This window comes from Varroa destructor, unplaced genomic scaffold, assembly GCF_002443255.2.
Source record: "Varroa destructor unplaced genomic scaffold, Vdes_3.0 BEIS01000001.1, whole genome shotgun sequence".
Lineage (NCBI taxonomy): Eukaryota > Metazoa > Arthropoda > Arachnida > Mesostigmata > Varroidae > Varroa > Varroa destructor.
In genome coordinates this window covers 18,928,005-18,943,777 of record NW_019211454.1, presented here as the reverse complement: position 1 = coordinate 18,943,777, position 15,773 = coordinate 18,928,005, and the positions used below count along the sequence as shown (strand labels likewise).

Sequence of the window (15,773 nt, the reverse complement as noted above, 5' to 3'; positions counted from 1 at the left end):
CAATACAACTGCCGTTATTGTTCCTGTTTCCAATCACCAAACTTGATGGTCAGCGAATGAAGTGTTAGTTCACGTAATTTCATAATTGATCAGATAAGATTGTTTACGCTGTCCCTATGGGGAGTCGCATTCACAATAACTATACATATCCCCATCAGATTTAATAAGCAACTTAGCCAATTTGTTGGATAGCCAAGCTTTCTTAAGCTATCCTGTTCGTTTCCTGAACTGCGGGAGCCCCGCTTCCCATGTTATCATGTATATACATTAGGTTTTACATTCACAAATACGTTAGCAGAAATCGCATGGTTAAACACAAATGAACGTGTGAATTTGACGCAATTTCATTAATGCACATTTGAAAACGCTAGCCTACGTCTCCTATGGTGGTGGATCCTAGATCCGTTAGATCTGGCATCCGTAAACGTGATGTACGCATCAATCTTCTCCAAGAAGAGGTAAAAAGATTGATGCCGTATTATGTAGTCGATGCTCTTGCCATTCTGATTCTTCAAACATTCGGTGTATTGGTTCGAAGCTGTACTTAAACTGTGAATTGAATTTACCGAACGCAGAAGTATCTGAATTCAACGCGCACGCAGATACGTAAGGTAGGTGTAATGATTATTCGTAACGTCTATTAGTTTATGAACAGATGTTAATGATAAGCAGGAACTGCTCTTTGGAGAGGCGCACGCGCCCAGCAGTGAACTATCAGAGAAGCTAGATGCATGCCCGAAGGCACCCTTAATTAGAGCCCATAGTTTCGAGGAAAACATATCTACAAAGCGGTGTAGCTAAGCAAGTTTTACACACGCAAATAAAATAGGAATGTGCATACTATGGATAATTGAAGTATTTTATTCTACAAAGATATAAGCATCACTTCGAATCAGCCTTGCCGCACCTCGAAATGCTACGGCATCGAGTGATATGGTAATAGGAAAATCAGCCATCGTATGAGTCGAACCATCAAAGTGGTCAGAGCGCGTATTAAATTAAATTTTGCTGGATTGCGTTTTTTCGCAGCTGCTGATTATGCCTTTTTATGAATAACAATTTTGATTAATTTGATAAAACCCCCATTATACGACGCATTTCTCCTTGGGCAAAATCATTGTGTGCTTGCAGCTCGTTTCTAGTTTGTTCTAGACAGCAAGTGCGTTCATGAGTAGTTCAGGTAGGTTTCCGGGGGAGAGGGAGGGGGGGGGTAAGCACCGTCCTGCTTGAAAAGCAGCCACCGCAGTATCAACTCAAGGTATCGAACGGGCTCACAGATGGATAGACAGGGAGTCATTTTCCACATCACTGCATCCCATTCAGTCAGTATCTGCTAATTTTAGTGCGTCAGTTCATGGTCTAAGCATAAGCTGTTACTTTATAGCCAACGAGCGGTCTATTACTGACATTCAACTGCTGTTTTCAGATGGCAACTTTCTGGGCCTTTTGTCCCCCCGAACGCTATTAATGCAATTTAGCTTTGATATTTTCTCGTCTCAAGTGTGCTTCGGGCATGTACATTGTCGTTGCTTCGTTGCGATTTAGGAACCTGCCAGAAAGACCGAGCCAGCCGCTTTTCGTCTCTGGCCCGGCCATATTCAGCACGATGTTTCTTAAGCGTTTCTTCAGCATACGCGACGCTGGTGATGACGCCATCACAGCTGCTGTTGCTAAAACGTGGACTTCGGCAGAATTAACTGAAAACAAATGGACGGTTTCACTGGTGGGTTGACCTAGCACCGACCCGTCAGAGTAACCGGGTTTCGCGCGGCTACTCTTGACACGCGGCGCTCTACGGGCGTGCAAATAAGCTGCAGCCAGTGGAAAGTAGAAGCAGCTACACTACTGCGAGCAGCGGCCGAGGAACGGACAGAAAATGTTCCAGAAATTTGTGACTGACACACACCACAACATAAACATGTATAGTAACGCCAATATTATAAACGACGTGCCGGACCTTAATAAGGAGTTTAGCGGACGACACTGCGAAGTGGGCTATGCAACAGAAGCTTCCCGGAATGAAAATCCTATCGGCTAGATTCGGCAAGCGAATTTAGAATAATCAGCTGACGTCTGCTTTGAACGAATCTTTCCAATAACGTTTTTCATTTAAAGAAACTGCTCATGCTTAACAAAATTGACTTCTTTGTAGGCTCTCATTGAGAAGAAGGCTGAAAAAAGATTCGCGTTAAGCTATGAGATCGGCGGATTTTTTTTCTTTTGAAAAAGTCTTCATTAAGGAAAATAGTTTTTTTTTTTTCTTAATCTAGGAGCAAAGAAAGAGAATTCAGCCATTCACACATCCTCACCTTCCACTGCGACACGGTTCATCGGCCAACGTACTATTAATATTTCTCCCATCTCACGGCAAAGTGAGGGGGAGAGTTCCTTAATTATCCTACTGGTTTATATATCTGTACGGTATCCTACTGTATTAGCACCGTTGTATACATTACGTATACAGGAGATGGCTGATCCTAAGCGCACAAAGCGTGTATAATCGTGTTCTACTATACAAAAAAGCGTCTGGTAATAATTGTCACGACAGACAACGTTTTGACGCTAACAGACGTTTCCCCAAAGTCCATTAGTCTAGATCCAATCTTTCATCTTTAAATATTACCTGCCCTTCTGGACCGTTACGTTTTGCACTTGTGTTGAGTAGCGATAGCCGTGGCCCACGGTGGCATCGGCATGAATACTCCTCAAGCCAATGCGAGTTTCTATTTGTTTGCATGCTGGTCACGTGTATAGATGGTAGGGTGCAAGGGAAACGAGGGCTCCGTAAACTGATGTGGTGGTAACGTTTGTTCTATCGACATTCCAGTAACGAACATGACTCTGATGTGTATGCTGAAGGCTAGAAAGACAAGGTCGACTTTATGCACGTTTGATATATGTATGTTTTTCATTAGATTCGAGTAGTGGACGATAGAAGAGGCGCGTCTCAGCATAGCGAAATATATAGCTGCGGCATCTCCTAAGCCGATTGTGTCTTCTTAAAAAAACTCTTTCGCCCCTGTTTTGTTACCAGTACTTCGATAACGTTTGTTTTGTTATTTATTTTTTCTACTTTAAAACGAGACAGCGTATTTATTTCTGGTGAGTAGTTGACGTGATTTGGAAAAATAATGATAATGGCAGTTTCCTTCTACTAACGTTTTTATTATTTTGTACATTCTCAGGTATATTATGCATATCTTTGTTGTTATCCTTGTTTTTAGCTATGATAATTTCTTAGCGGATTAGTTAAATTAAAGCAATGTTCTGCTATTACCAACAAAAGCCTTTCTTTATATTACCAAAAGTACACATTGAGCCAACGTTCATCTAGGCTTACAGCCTTAGCGGCATATCTGGATGCAGAACTATAAGAATGAATAAATCATAAGTATCATTCACTCAGTACTAGTGCCTCAATCTGTTCAAATGTCTAGCATGACACAGGATAAAACCACATACTGAACGCTCAGTTGACCAATGGGTGCCATTTAAGCCTTCCCGCTAGCGTCAACCCTGGACACTATATTTTTCTTTCCCTATATGTCGAAAGGCGGCTCTAATTTAGATTCCCGGCGTCTTCAGCGAATGATAACTAGTCGATAAAAAGCTCGCCGTCATGCATGCGTATTTTTACTTAATGATCTCGTCTTAATGAGATACGTCGCGCACGCCGGTTAGTTTATTTTCTATCTTTTGTGTGCTAAAATGGGAAACGCTGTCTCAAAGGAATACACCGTCCACGAAACGGAACCAGACGCGACTACATACGGCGTCACTTCAGAAAAACTCGTGAGCCGACCTGGTAAGCGATGCGAACCTCCCTAATGGGCCACGTAACGCTGTAGTGTCGATACGCTTGCGTTTCCGCGTGACTGCCAGAAATGTCCAGATAGCAGGGTTCGCGACTATTCTTGAACCAAGACATGTTTCATAGGTATGTTTGTGGGCAATGTATCCGTGGTGCTAATTTAGGTGTCCATGTTGTGCCTACATCTGATACCTAGTGCAACAATTGAATACCGATTTGGCCGCCACGATCGATTTCAGCCATCATAAGTAATGAATTACTATGTAGCCCATGTAACACCGGCCTAGTTTCAGTGTATTTGCAAAAGTTTTTTGTGATATATATATATATAGTAAACATTGAGCTATACATACATATATGTTTAGTTAATATAAATACTCTTATTAGAATTTAAGTCAGTTTTTATTCTTAGCATTCGAAGGAGTGATTTGTGACAGCACCTTGTGTCTGTATCCACCTGTGGTCGAACAACCCAACGTCCTCTGAGTAAATAAGTAGGTGAAAAAAAGCACAACTAGTGTTCTTAGTTAGCTTTCGTCGCATGTCATATTATAAATACATGTTTGTAATGATTCATTCACATTCATTTTTATCTAACGTTTTTGTTATTTGAAAAATACAAGTCAGTCGTTTGTTTGAATCATGCCAAAGGTTGTCTCCAGCCATGAAAAGCGTTACTTTTTCACTCGTCGGAGAAACGCCAGTCTCTCTCAGAAATAAACCTGAATTCTATGTTTGGGTTGTTTGCAAATGGCCGAACAATTTTAGTCTCCTATTGTTCGTTGAGAATTGCCCGTTATAGAATTTCGGACGCCGTTACGCAGACTGTGTAACCATTCCGGAAGCTGTTCGCCGCAGTTGTGTGGTGGTGGGTCAAGAAACGCTCGTATTTTTATTCCAGCCTTAGGTTAGGTTGAAAGCCGCTGCATCGAGACAACAAATGTTACAGTATGCTGTATGCATTGTGCTAAAAACACGCACATCATTGCACAATTTAATGCACTGAAACATACCTGTAAAAGCACGTATACTCTAAGAATACCGTATTGTAAAAAAGTATTGGCCTATCTATCTATCTAAATGGACTTAAAGCCACATATTATTAAGTCGGATTCGCGTTGGTGTTAACTGAAAGCTGAGATTTATTCAGAGCGCCTTAAAAATGAGCATAGTTTCGATATACTTCACAATGTTATTACGATCAACATATACATTTATGCTATTTGTGATCACCATGCATTATCACAAAGGAATTGGCTTTGAGATTACTTAGGGCGATCGTAACAGCTTTCGATCGAAATGACAGAAGCTCCCAATATCATGGACACCAATTATCAAAAAAGAAACTGATGAAATAGCTGTGAAAGACCCATGATCATGTCGAAACTAGACGTTCATGATCAAACAGCTTCAAATCAATTGAAGAAGGCTGGCTGTGAAAAGCCTGGATGTTTCGGTACCACACGAATTGACGCAAGGTAATTTACTTTATCGTATTTCCATTTGTGGAACTCAACTGTAAAGTCAACGAAATCAAGCCATTTTTAAAGCGGTGTATCACGGGTGATGAAAACGGGCCACATAGACAATACGTGCAAATAGAAAATGTGCTCTACGATCTGTGGCATAGCCCAAACTGACGCCATAGAAAGTGATGTTAGGTGTTTAACCGGATCAGAAAGTATATTTTGAGTTACTGTCGCCTGGTAAAACGATTGACTCAACCCTGTGCTGCCAACAACTAACAAGATTACAACAAGCCATTAAGAGAGGCGACCGGAATTAAAGAACAGAAAAGGCGTCGTCTCCCATCATAACAATGTTAGATCATCTCATCTTTAGCAATCCGGCGAAAATTTAGAGAGCTTGAATAGTAAATTTCAATGTAACTACTGTATAGCTCGAATTCTATACCATCGGACTGTTTTGGTCCCCACAGAACTTCCTTAACAGCGTAGATTTCAGTCCAATGGAGACCCGCAATTAACTCTTGTGTGACCATTATTTGCCTAGAAACCGCCGAAATTATGCAGTGATTATGGTGTCACAACAAAAAAAAATGGAAACAGGCGAAAATACCGCATACTTATAAATCTAGCTGTAAATTAATTCATGTGATATTGTAAAATAAAAAGAAATAACATTGCTCACATTTCGGTGTAAAAAAGTACTTTTTTGATAAACTAGTGTTAATGCATATTCACGTTATTCACGATTATTCGACTACTCATGCATTCTGGCCATTTTGAGCGTCAGGGTACTTTTATAGCAAGGACGTCGCGGTAAGACCTCTTGCCGGCGTCAGTTAGTTGCTTCATGGCTCGTGAACATATGCGAACGCGGCAATGTTTCTTCCTCTAGTCAAATTGGCAAGTGCTGCGTGCAAGGCGAAGCCTACGGCCACGTGAAAAGCCTTGTTCCTTCAAGGAGCCTTTCGTTGTATTCCTTATCCATTGCGTGATGGCGCTATTATTATTGTATCATTCAAGCATATATACAGCATGGGGCAAGACTGGGCTTACCAACCAAAAGGGTTTAAGCTTGCTGTGAGAAAAAGTTAAGCTTTGAAAAACAGTTGAAACGGCGCCCGTTTAACCTGCAAGTTTACTTTTGCACCTTATGTATACTAAAGGTAAATAGCATGTAGCTGATGCGAAGTGATTCGTATATAGCAGACATTAAGTCCCGAACAAGGGGTCGAACTGTCGGTGTCCAGCAAAACCTGTAGTTTTTATTAATAAATTCAGTGGCTCTGCAGTCAACCGACATGTTGTCGCCAATCTAATAAACGCGTACCCATCCAGCGTATGTCTAGAGGGACAAGGGTATGCTGTTGAAAGAATGCATCTTGTTATCGAGTAATTAGTTTTGGATAATTTATTTGCTAAGATAGGTAATGGATGGTGTCTTTTTCGAACGGATAGTCGTAGGTCAGCAATGCAGACGCTGGGTTAGCAGTGCGATTGCTAATTGTGGGTTTGTTCTCTATTGGTTTATTTTGCAATCCCTTGCTGTTGTCAATAACCGCAAAATAGCGATGAAACATGATGATAAATTTAACAATATTCAAAGACGGAGAGACAAAACGGAATATTCTAAATGATTTCATTCCAATTATGCTGAATAGCCCATTGAAATGGGTTACTAAAATGAAAGTGATCGCTTCATGCGAAAATTAAGCAATATGTGATCTAATGCTCCGAGAACATTTGGTTCCGAATGGTACCGCATCTGTTCATAACAGCCATCCGTAGCGAAATAGGTTGAGAACAACACATCGCATTTGTATACTAATTAATCAGCTGGTACGAAACAGCCCTGGTGGCTGAAGAACGAACTAAATCCAACAATGCATTAATGCCGCAATCAAACGGTAGCTTGAATATAAAAGAGTGCAACACTGAGCTATCGCTAAGGCATTCTGGTCAAATCTGGCATAACTATATTCTGAATAGTAAATGGCTACATATGTAGCAGTATTTCATTCGGAAGTCGTTTACTGTGTGAACAATTGAAGAAATTAATGAGCATGGCGCGCGCCTTTATGCTATTGCAGATACCAGTGGCAAGATCGGTCGATAACACTAACAAACAAAACGTTCAACTTTGTTTACCTTTCGATCTTATACGAGCGATTTTCAATTACCAATCGACTTGGCAGCACCAACTGTGCAGCAACGAGCTGAAATGAAATATTTAACAGATAACCCTTGAACCATAAAGAACTACGGGTCAATGGTGTTGCAATTGAGATCCACTTGGATTTGTCCCGTGTTTTTAAAGAGGATCCCTCAGCCAAATGCTTTTTTTTGTCATTCAACCAAATCAGTTTGTGGACCTCTGAAGCAGTCGCTGTTCGACTGAATTGATTATCCTTTCGTAACCAGTATACCTGGGAATTCTACTAAAGCTTCAGCAGTTAACCTCACGTAATGGCATATGTTCACCATGACACAAGACGGTCCCACCGAAGACTTGCCGTTTTCATTGCCGTCTTCCAGACGAGTCCAAATTCAGATGAGCTTGTCTCACTTAATTGGTTTCAATAGCTAACCGCAGAAATTCGTAGATTCCTTTTACCTTGAAATACATATTGTGCAGACGTTGCATAGGCTCTTTTTATTCGGATTTGTGTCAACAATCGAAAAACAATCACTGATGGAAGTCGGTGCTCTCAACCCCTAAAAAAATAACGATAATAACCATACAACAATATCTTTAATCGATTATTTCATCGTAGAGAGATAACACATAACGAAGCTATCTTTTACCTATCTGATCCCATGTGTCACATGCTCTACACATTGTTGTTTAGTACATTGTTGTTAGGGTAATATTATCTTCAACGGCTGAATGGCTAAATACAACAATAGTCCGAATAAATCTATATTTTATCATTGGAGAATAGGGTAGGAGTGAGCCGAAGATATGTGGAATACAGATGTGTTGAGAAGTCAGATTTTGGCTGTATCTTTGGATCTGACTGCTTGGGGGACAGGATGCCGCGACACTTGGTATATCCAGGTGCGTACATGCGAATCATTTCGGTTGAATTAATACGCTCCAAGGGCAAAAGTTATTTTCTGCGTCGTTCCTTCCATAAGCCATGCAAATACACATCTTTTTCAAGAAAGCTAACCTTCTCCCTCGACGTGTATTAATGAAGACGTTTAGCAAGCAAACATACTATTACTGTCCGATTAAAGAGATATTTTCTTTCAAATCGCACAAAGCGCTATATTTTCACATGCATTAAACCTCCTATAAATTTTGACCTCTCTATTTTATCTCAGCTAAGTTAAGTGACTTAATACTTCTTGTCTAATAGATTTAGAAGAAACAGTTAAATGGAGGTCTTAACCTATAACTCGTTACTCATATTACCACTGCACCATGAAATAGATAACTTTCCTTCGTTGAATTTAAATCTAGCCAATAAAATGATGTTCCTTGAAAAATACGCGTTGTAAATGAATGTATGATTTGTTTTACGACTCTACGTATGATTTCAGCTGTCGCGTCAATTGTAGCAACACCATGCAATGTTCTGGTAGCTTGCTTTAGTAGTAACTGGCGTCCTCCACATTGTTATCATCAGTTCCGGTTACACCGTTTTTACAGATTTCTTTTGCAAGTTCCCTCAAAGAAAATGCAGCGCTAAAACACTGATTTCGCCTGCCTTAAGCGAGGCTCGACTGCCCTAATGCAGCCAATACACTATTGATGGAAAAACTCTAGGTCATGGAGCTACGTATGAAAACAAATCCTTTTCCAGTTGCAGACAGACGTATTAGACGCAACCGCAAATAAGCCATGTGAGAATTTCTATATACTCATTGAGTAGCTTCGGTGTCACTCTGTGGTTATACGTCAGCTCCTAGATTTTTTTTTGTTATCAAAATAATTATGTTCTTTGCACGTTGTATTCTTAGGATCATACGTAAGATAAGGAACACGTGCGGAGTAATGTTCTAAGGTTACGTTTCACGGAAGAGTTGAGTCATTACCTTATTACAACTCATCTACAATAGCAAAATATCGTGGCCTTTCACCCTTCGCATAATCACTTCTCCTATTAGCCTTAAATAACTTGATTAGTCATTTTAGAAGTCATTGCCGGCTATCCTAGCCTGTCACGGTCATTGCCTGCCGACCCAAACAACGGCATACTATCAAAGAACTGATACGGTCATCCAAAAAACGCGACACATCTTTAATGGCAACAGCAGTAGCAGCATCCAAAATGGGCCTGTGCAGCGTCGGGTCGACTTTCACGAATAATCAACAAATGACTAAATGTATTTAGCTTAGTAACTAGCAAGCAGCAGTTGCTAGCTATCAGTTCGTTTCTCCCATGAGGCTCAAAACCGCGACGTTCGGCGTGTTCGACTCCTCCCTACTAGGGCTTTCTATTATTATATTTTGTACAGATCGTGCCATCATCCAAAGCAGGAAAGTTACTTAACCTAGTAAGTGGCGGGAAATTTTGAATAAGTGGCTCTGAGATCAAAGGAAACACAGAGGTAGGAAACGATTTATAAACGACCAGCGCTGCATGACCAACACAAGGGGTGAAAATTGAGTATGTGTGCGGTTGTATGGTCAGTCTGTCGGCGGTTAGCGGTTTGAAGCAGCTAGCACGAATAGCAGGTGACATCGATGAAACAGCCAGTAGAACCGGCGTCCGCTTCGCCGGTTGGTAATAGCACTGAAGGGGATACAGGCTCTGACCTTAGTAAAAGGTTGATTAAGAGGGAAACGAACAGCTATGGAAGTCAGAAAGCAACGATAACGATGAGGGGGTTGTGCTGGGTAGCAACGTAACCTTGAAACCTTTTGGATTGTTTTATGATGTAGATTGGGTAATCAGTATTGAGAAATTTATGCTGAGATTCGCCGAGGACTTTTTTCCACTTACTGGGCGTGCACTGCCCGTATTAGTCCTTTTGTATAGATGATAGAACTCCGACCGTGGAGAGATACTGAAGTCATTTGTCGGTCGCCAGGTTTGCACATGACTAGTCATGAGCAAGCAGTTGAAAAACAAGTTGGTCGTACCGGGGAGATTTTGTGGCTGTGGCTTTTATTTATCGTAGCTGTTGACCCTATATAATACACACTGCACGACAAATGTAATAAAACAAGTGCAAGTACATACTATAAAATACATGCGATTACTGAACATCATCGGATACAAGCTCTGTACTATTTTACTCTATTCGGCCTAATTGTTCGCTGAATTACTGTAACTGTGATACGAGAATCAATAACACGTTACGATTTCGCTATGGCTGCCCATCAACGACGGCAATAGAAATAACATCGACACAAATAACAGGTCTTTAGTAGTTTTCTCGAAATACAGGAGCAGTTATTGATAAGCTCACAGCATAGCGGAGGTTTCAGACTGCCGGCGTTTCAGAATCCAATCTGTTCTTAGATATGTCGTAATTAAGTCAAAACGACTCAATAGACCACGTCTTCATTTTAATCGATTTGTTCATCAGTCGAAAGTTCACTAACGAACATTTAAGGTTCACGTAAATATTTTGTATAAATATGTTGACGGGCAACGTGCTTTTTATTGATCAAAGCTAGCACATTGTTGTTGTTTTTACCGTTATTGTTCATATATACGAACGTAACTAATCTCAATTATGAAGTACTTATGAAGTACTGTTAATTTTCAAAGGTAGATGAATTGTCTACACGACCATTGAGACCGGTCTCATTTAATGGCCGGCTCCACTAACTTGATATTATGACGATGGCCAAAAGTAGCTTCTTATAAGGGAAGATTATTCATATATTTACTTTCAAATCGTGCGTGTTGCACGTCGTGAATGCGTGTTCACAGGTATTTTCCTAATCATTTGGAACATATGCTCGTCGAGTACGTATTTATTGAGATACGCCTACCATTGTGAAAGCATATAGAGGTTCTTGGCAAAGTGCTGAATCATCTCGTTCAGTGGATAAACAGCACGCACACGTTTTTCGTATAGTACCTATTTGTGCAGCCATTACCAATTTATGACAGTTTACTAGTAGAGAATCCATACGATAATACGGGGTTGGTTCGATAAAGGGTTCCAATAGTGTGTCACTACGCGAGCATAGAATAATGGGCCTGTTAGATTTGATAGACTTCGATTTACATACCATACAATTCAATACAGAGGTGCAGTTAAATACGGAACACTGGACTTATACGCCTAAAGTAGAAACGCGTACGTAATCATAGTGCCGTGGTAATATTAAATAGTGGCATTTTTCTCCATGTATAGGTCCGTCTACAATGTTGGCAATAACAGCTTACGTTTAACGCTGGTACACCTACTACGATGACTATAATCTTCAGTTCACATAAGTTATGAATCAATATTCGATCATCACCTCAGAGCTTTTTTTCTGACGCATCGACATCCGTGCGCGCCTATACTTTCGTCTCAATCGTATTTAGTTGACGGGAGCTCCTTTAAGAGGCAGTGCAGTTACTGATTGTACGATACGACTCTCAACAACCAGCTAACCACACTGCCAATCTAGGGAACTCAGACCTCAAATGATACTAAACGTAGATACTGATAGAGGGAGTGATTTATTGACGAGCGTCGATCTTCAGTGTAATTCTTTCGTCGACATCATCGAACAATACGAGTGTTTCCGTCGTCGAATTATGGTTGTTAGTGAACGGGAGCCACATGGATTTGTTATCCGAAGCTGGAAGTCACACCTTAAAGTGTTCCCGTGGCGTATGTTCGCATAACATCCATACCTTTTTTCCTATAGAAGGAAACAGAATAGGTCCGATATAAAACAGACATATATTAGAATTAGGGCAGTTTACGGTTACATGACGTGGTTTATGACGTAGCTGGGTTTAGCAAAGTACTGTAATATTATCATATCAAGTATGTAATATTATCTATAGGTAGAGATGCACTGTAAAAAATACTTTCCAATAGGTTGTCTGTCATGCCCTTCCTTTCCTTTCCTTTGCCCTCTGTCCAGTTACCGACTCATATACTACACGATATATAGATATATAAAACTCAGTATTCAAATATGTTATACCATGGCCCCTGGCGATGCTCACTATCGGCGCAATATGTCAAGGTCACAAAACGGTTGTTTCTATCATATTGCTTATCTTATTGCTTATCTTAAAGGTAATATCAGGTAATTCCAAAGCAAATCTATGTCAAAAGTAACTTTTCTCCTAAGTAACTGCCTAACGACATTTTCTAGGGCATGGCCATAGCATTAACGTAATATAATCGTATAGATCTAACAATTATATGGTCGTAGCAGTAGACAAACCTGTTTTTCTTACCGGTTTACGAAGCCCGCCTGTCTGCGTGTCCATCTCTCGTCTGCAGATGGCCATTAGCCCTTGTTATCGTCATAATATCGTTTGTATAACAGTAGTAGTATAGTTTATGCTGGTATCAGCGACAGCTACACGCGTTAGCACCCACTGGTTCGGCCTATTCTCAGTCGATCACCCTGGCTGCTAGCAGCAAGCTCCAGCAATAAACCAGTAACCGGTATGGCCCGACTAGCTGAAAAGAAGCCGGTAGATATCTGGCAAATCGGGCAGGCGCTATTGCCGTTGTTGAACCTGTTGCTGGTACTGCCATTGAAGCGAACGGCTTCGGTAGAAATCTCTTTTTCGATGTCGTGCATTGACGCTGGTCGCCGTAATAATCAACGTCGGTGGAACTGCTATGCTCCCGTTACCACCCAGTGTCGTTGGCGTCTTCGAGGACCTAAGCAAATGGTCTGAGTGCGCGGTCCGCGACCCATAATCCAGTGTCGTTCGACAGTCTATGCCCGCCGTACTATTCCGACTCCTGCGTTTACTATTCACATAGCTTACCGCTGCTCTACTTGCTCTCGTCGCTTTTGTCTATTAGTTGGTAGCTGTCGACCGTTCTGTTGAACGGATCTCTGCTGGTAGCGCATGTTGGCAGTATATTGCCCGGCAAGTCTGCGCTTGACAAAAACCAACGACTACCGCCGGTCTTATTCAACTGGCTGATCAAGAGCGTCTGGCCGTCTACCTGTTTGCCTCTGTCTCCTGCCTGTCCTGCACCTGCACCGTTCGTCGAGTAGCTGCAGTAGTGATAGTAACAGTAGTAAGTTGTTCTAAGCAGTCGGAACCGCATACACAGATGCGAGCCCTCAAAGAGAAGCATCAGTTGGGGAGTTACGTTAGTTGTGTCGTCTATTACTGGCCATCCCATATATATTCGCTGGTATGGGATACCAGCCACATCAATGCCGTTAGACACTTTTTTCGCTTTTAGTTCGTCTTACCTAAACCACTACCACAGGCTATCGGCTGTAACAGATGACGATAACAACAATAACAGCAGCAAGAGGCAAAAGCAACAAACGACAACAACAGCAACATCCGCCACCGTTGCTAGTAGTAGACAAGCCTTGCTAGCGTAACCTCAAATGCATGATGCAACGCTGCTGCCTTCGCTGCTATTTTTGTGCCGCTACTTGCCTCGACTTGGCTTCAGGCCCCGCTCCACCTGTTGACGTTGGTAGCCGATGGAACGGAACAGAACAGAGTAGCGGTATGGCTGACCGGCCTCATGCCAATACGACTGCGCAGCGGCGCGTCTGTTGCCAAGGGCTCAGTTTTGTACTTCGTTGGGGCGTATGCACTGCTCGCATAGGGCAAACGGTGACTGTGGAGGCGACCATGTTGTCGTCGTCGCCGGTCCTCTTGTTTTCTTGCTGCCTCTATTATATTTGTAACACTTGTTGTTATTATTATGGTTGTTGCGCCTATTGTTGTCTAATGTGTTTGCTTTTGCATAACTTCAGATAACCCTATGGTTAGAAAAAGGCCAGTCGTCTAGATGGTCATTAGTAAGTCGGATGACTGGCTAGCACAGCCGTATCGTCTAGCCACGCTGGTCAACAACACGTCGCGGATTGCTTCTACACTAACTGTAGTAGCGGATCGCTGTAGATCGAGGAGATTCGCAACGGTTCACTTGCTGGGTGGCCTATCTTATTCGAGATTGCTACTGCTACTGTCCAGACAGCGCAAGTGATGCTTACCTGCATAGGAACGGAGTCATTAAGACGTCGTTGAGGCACTCGCTGTTTCACAGCAGTATGGAAATACAGAGACGTGCACAAGGCAAACGCAGGCCAGCTGGAAACAATAGTTGGCGGTTACTCTTGACGTTTTAGACTATGCACAGGAACATCAGGATGAAGCTGCTTGTCACTTGGAAAGTTTGCTCAGACCTGAATAGTTAGATTGATTCGTATTAATGAAAGGTCTATCGAGAGTATAGAAGTTCTTGACACGTATATATATATATATATATATATATATATATATATATATTGTTTCCATAGGCTTATGCATCCGGACAACCAAAAGCAGATCCGCAAACGTTATTATATCGATTACTGGGACTAAGATTAAGAAATCCGATTGTCCTGCACCCAGGCTAGGCTTAGAGAATACTGCCAGCGCCTAGAAGATACAGAATCCTACGGCTACTAATAGTACATGTCTCATATGCGTCGTACGCACGTAATAAAATTTCGAGAACACTGTGTTAAACAATCACGCACAATCGACTAACAGAAATAAAAACATTTAGCACAGGTTGTTACCGCGCGCATTGTTACCGTGTCCCGCATACCATTAGCACCTGTTCTATCTTCAAATCGTTTTGTACATGTATTGGCAGGCTGCCGTCAAACCTAAAGCGAGAACGATCGTCACACACAGATTTAGCACTAACACACGCACTGTTCGCAAGTTCGCCGCACATCACTGTACGGCTAATCTTTCTGCGATACCGACGAAGAACTATCCCCACCAGAAACCACAAGGGTAGCACGGTTATGAACCCGGCAAAACGGCGGATAATCTTTATGGGCCATCCACACATACACATGCACATGCTGACTTCTTTCCGAGTCGTGCATCCGATTGAGGCTTCTAAAGTTGTTGCAGCAGCTTTGATCCGCGCGACTTCACCAATGTCCGCCAGCAACTTGGATCGCTGCGAAACCGCTTCGGTCTCTGGCAACCACTAAGGTCGACGCTGGCACGACTCCCCCATTCCAGTGCCTATCCGCTGACAACCTATCATATACCTCACACCGAGATTTGCTTCTCGGCGCTTCTAGACTTTCTCTCTCCCCCGGGGGTGTCGGGGGTGAGGAGGAGAGAAGGAATCAGATGACGTCATCGAGTCGGCTTCGTTCGTTCATTCGACCGTTTGTCAGTTTGTTAGTCCGAGGGTTGTGTTCCTCGTTCCGACCAGTAGCAGCAGAGAGCAAAGGCATAATGGCTACGGTCGATACTACTGTCGCCGTCAAAGCTGCTGCCGTCGTTGCCGGCTGTCCGCCCTATGGAGATCTCCTCCCCTTAGCGACGCAGAAGTATAGTTGACCTTGACTTAAGCCCACTCCC

At 42.1% G+C, this 15,773-nt stretch overlaps 2 protein-coding genes across 9 annotated transcripts in view; one reads left to right on the top strand and one right to left on the bottom strand.

The window, feature by feature from the left end:
* The window catches only part of LOC111248236 (uncharacterized), a 53,057-nt gene that overhangs the window by 5,299 nt on the left and 31,985 nt on the right, over nucleotides 1-15,773 (top strand). The gene's annotated exons all lie outside the window — the stretch shown is intronic.
* LOC111249780 (acid-sensing ion channel 4-A-like) overlaps nucleotides 1-15,773 on the bottom strand; it is a 70,651-nt gene that overhangs the window by 43,656 nt on the left and 11,222 nt on the right. The gene's annotated exons all lie outside the window — the stretch shown is intronic.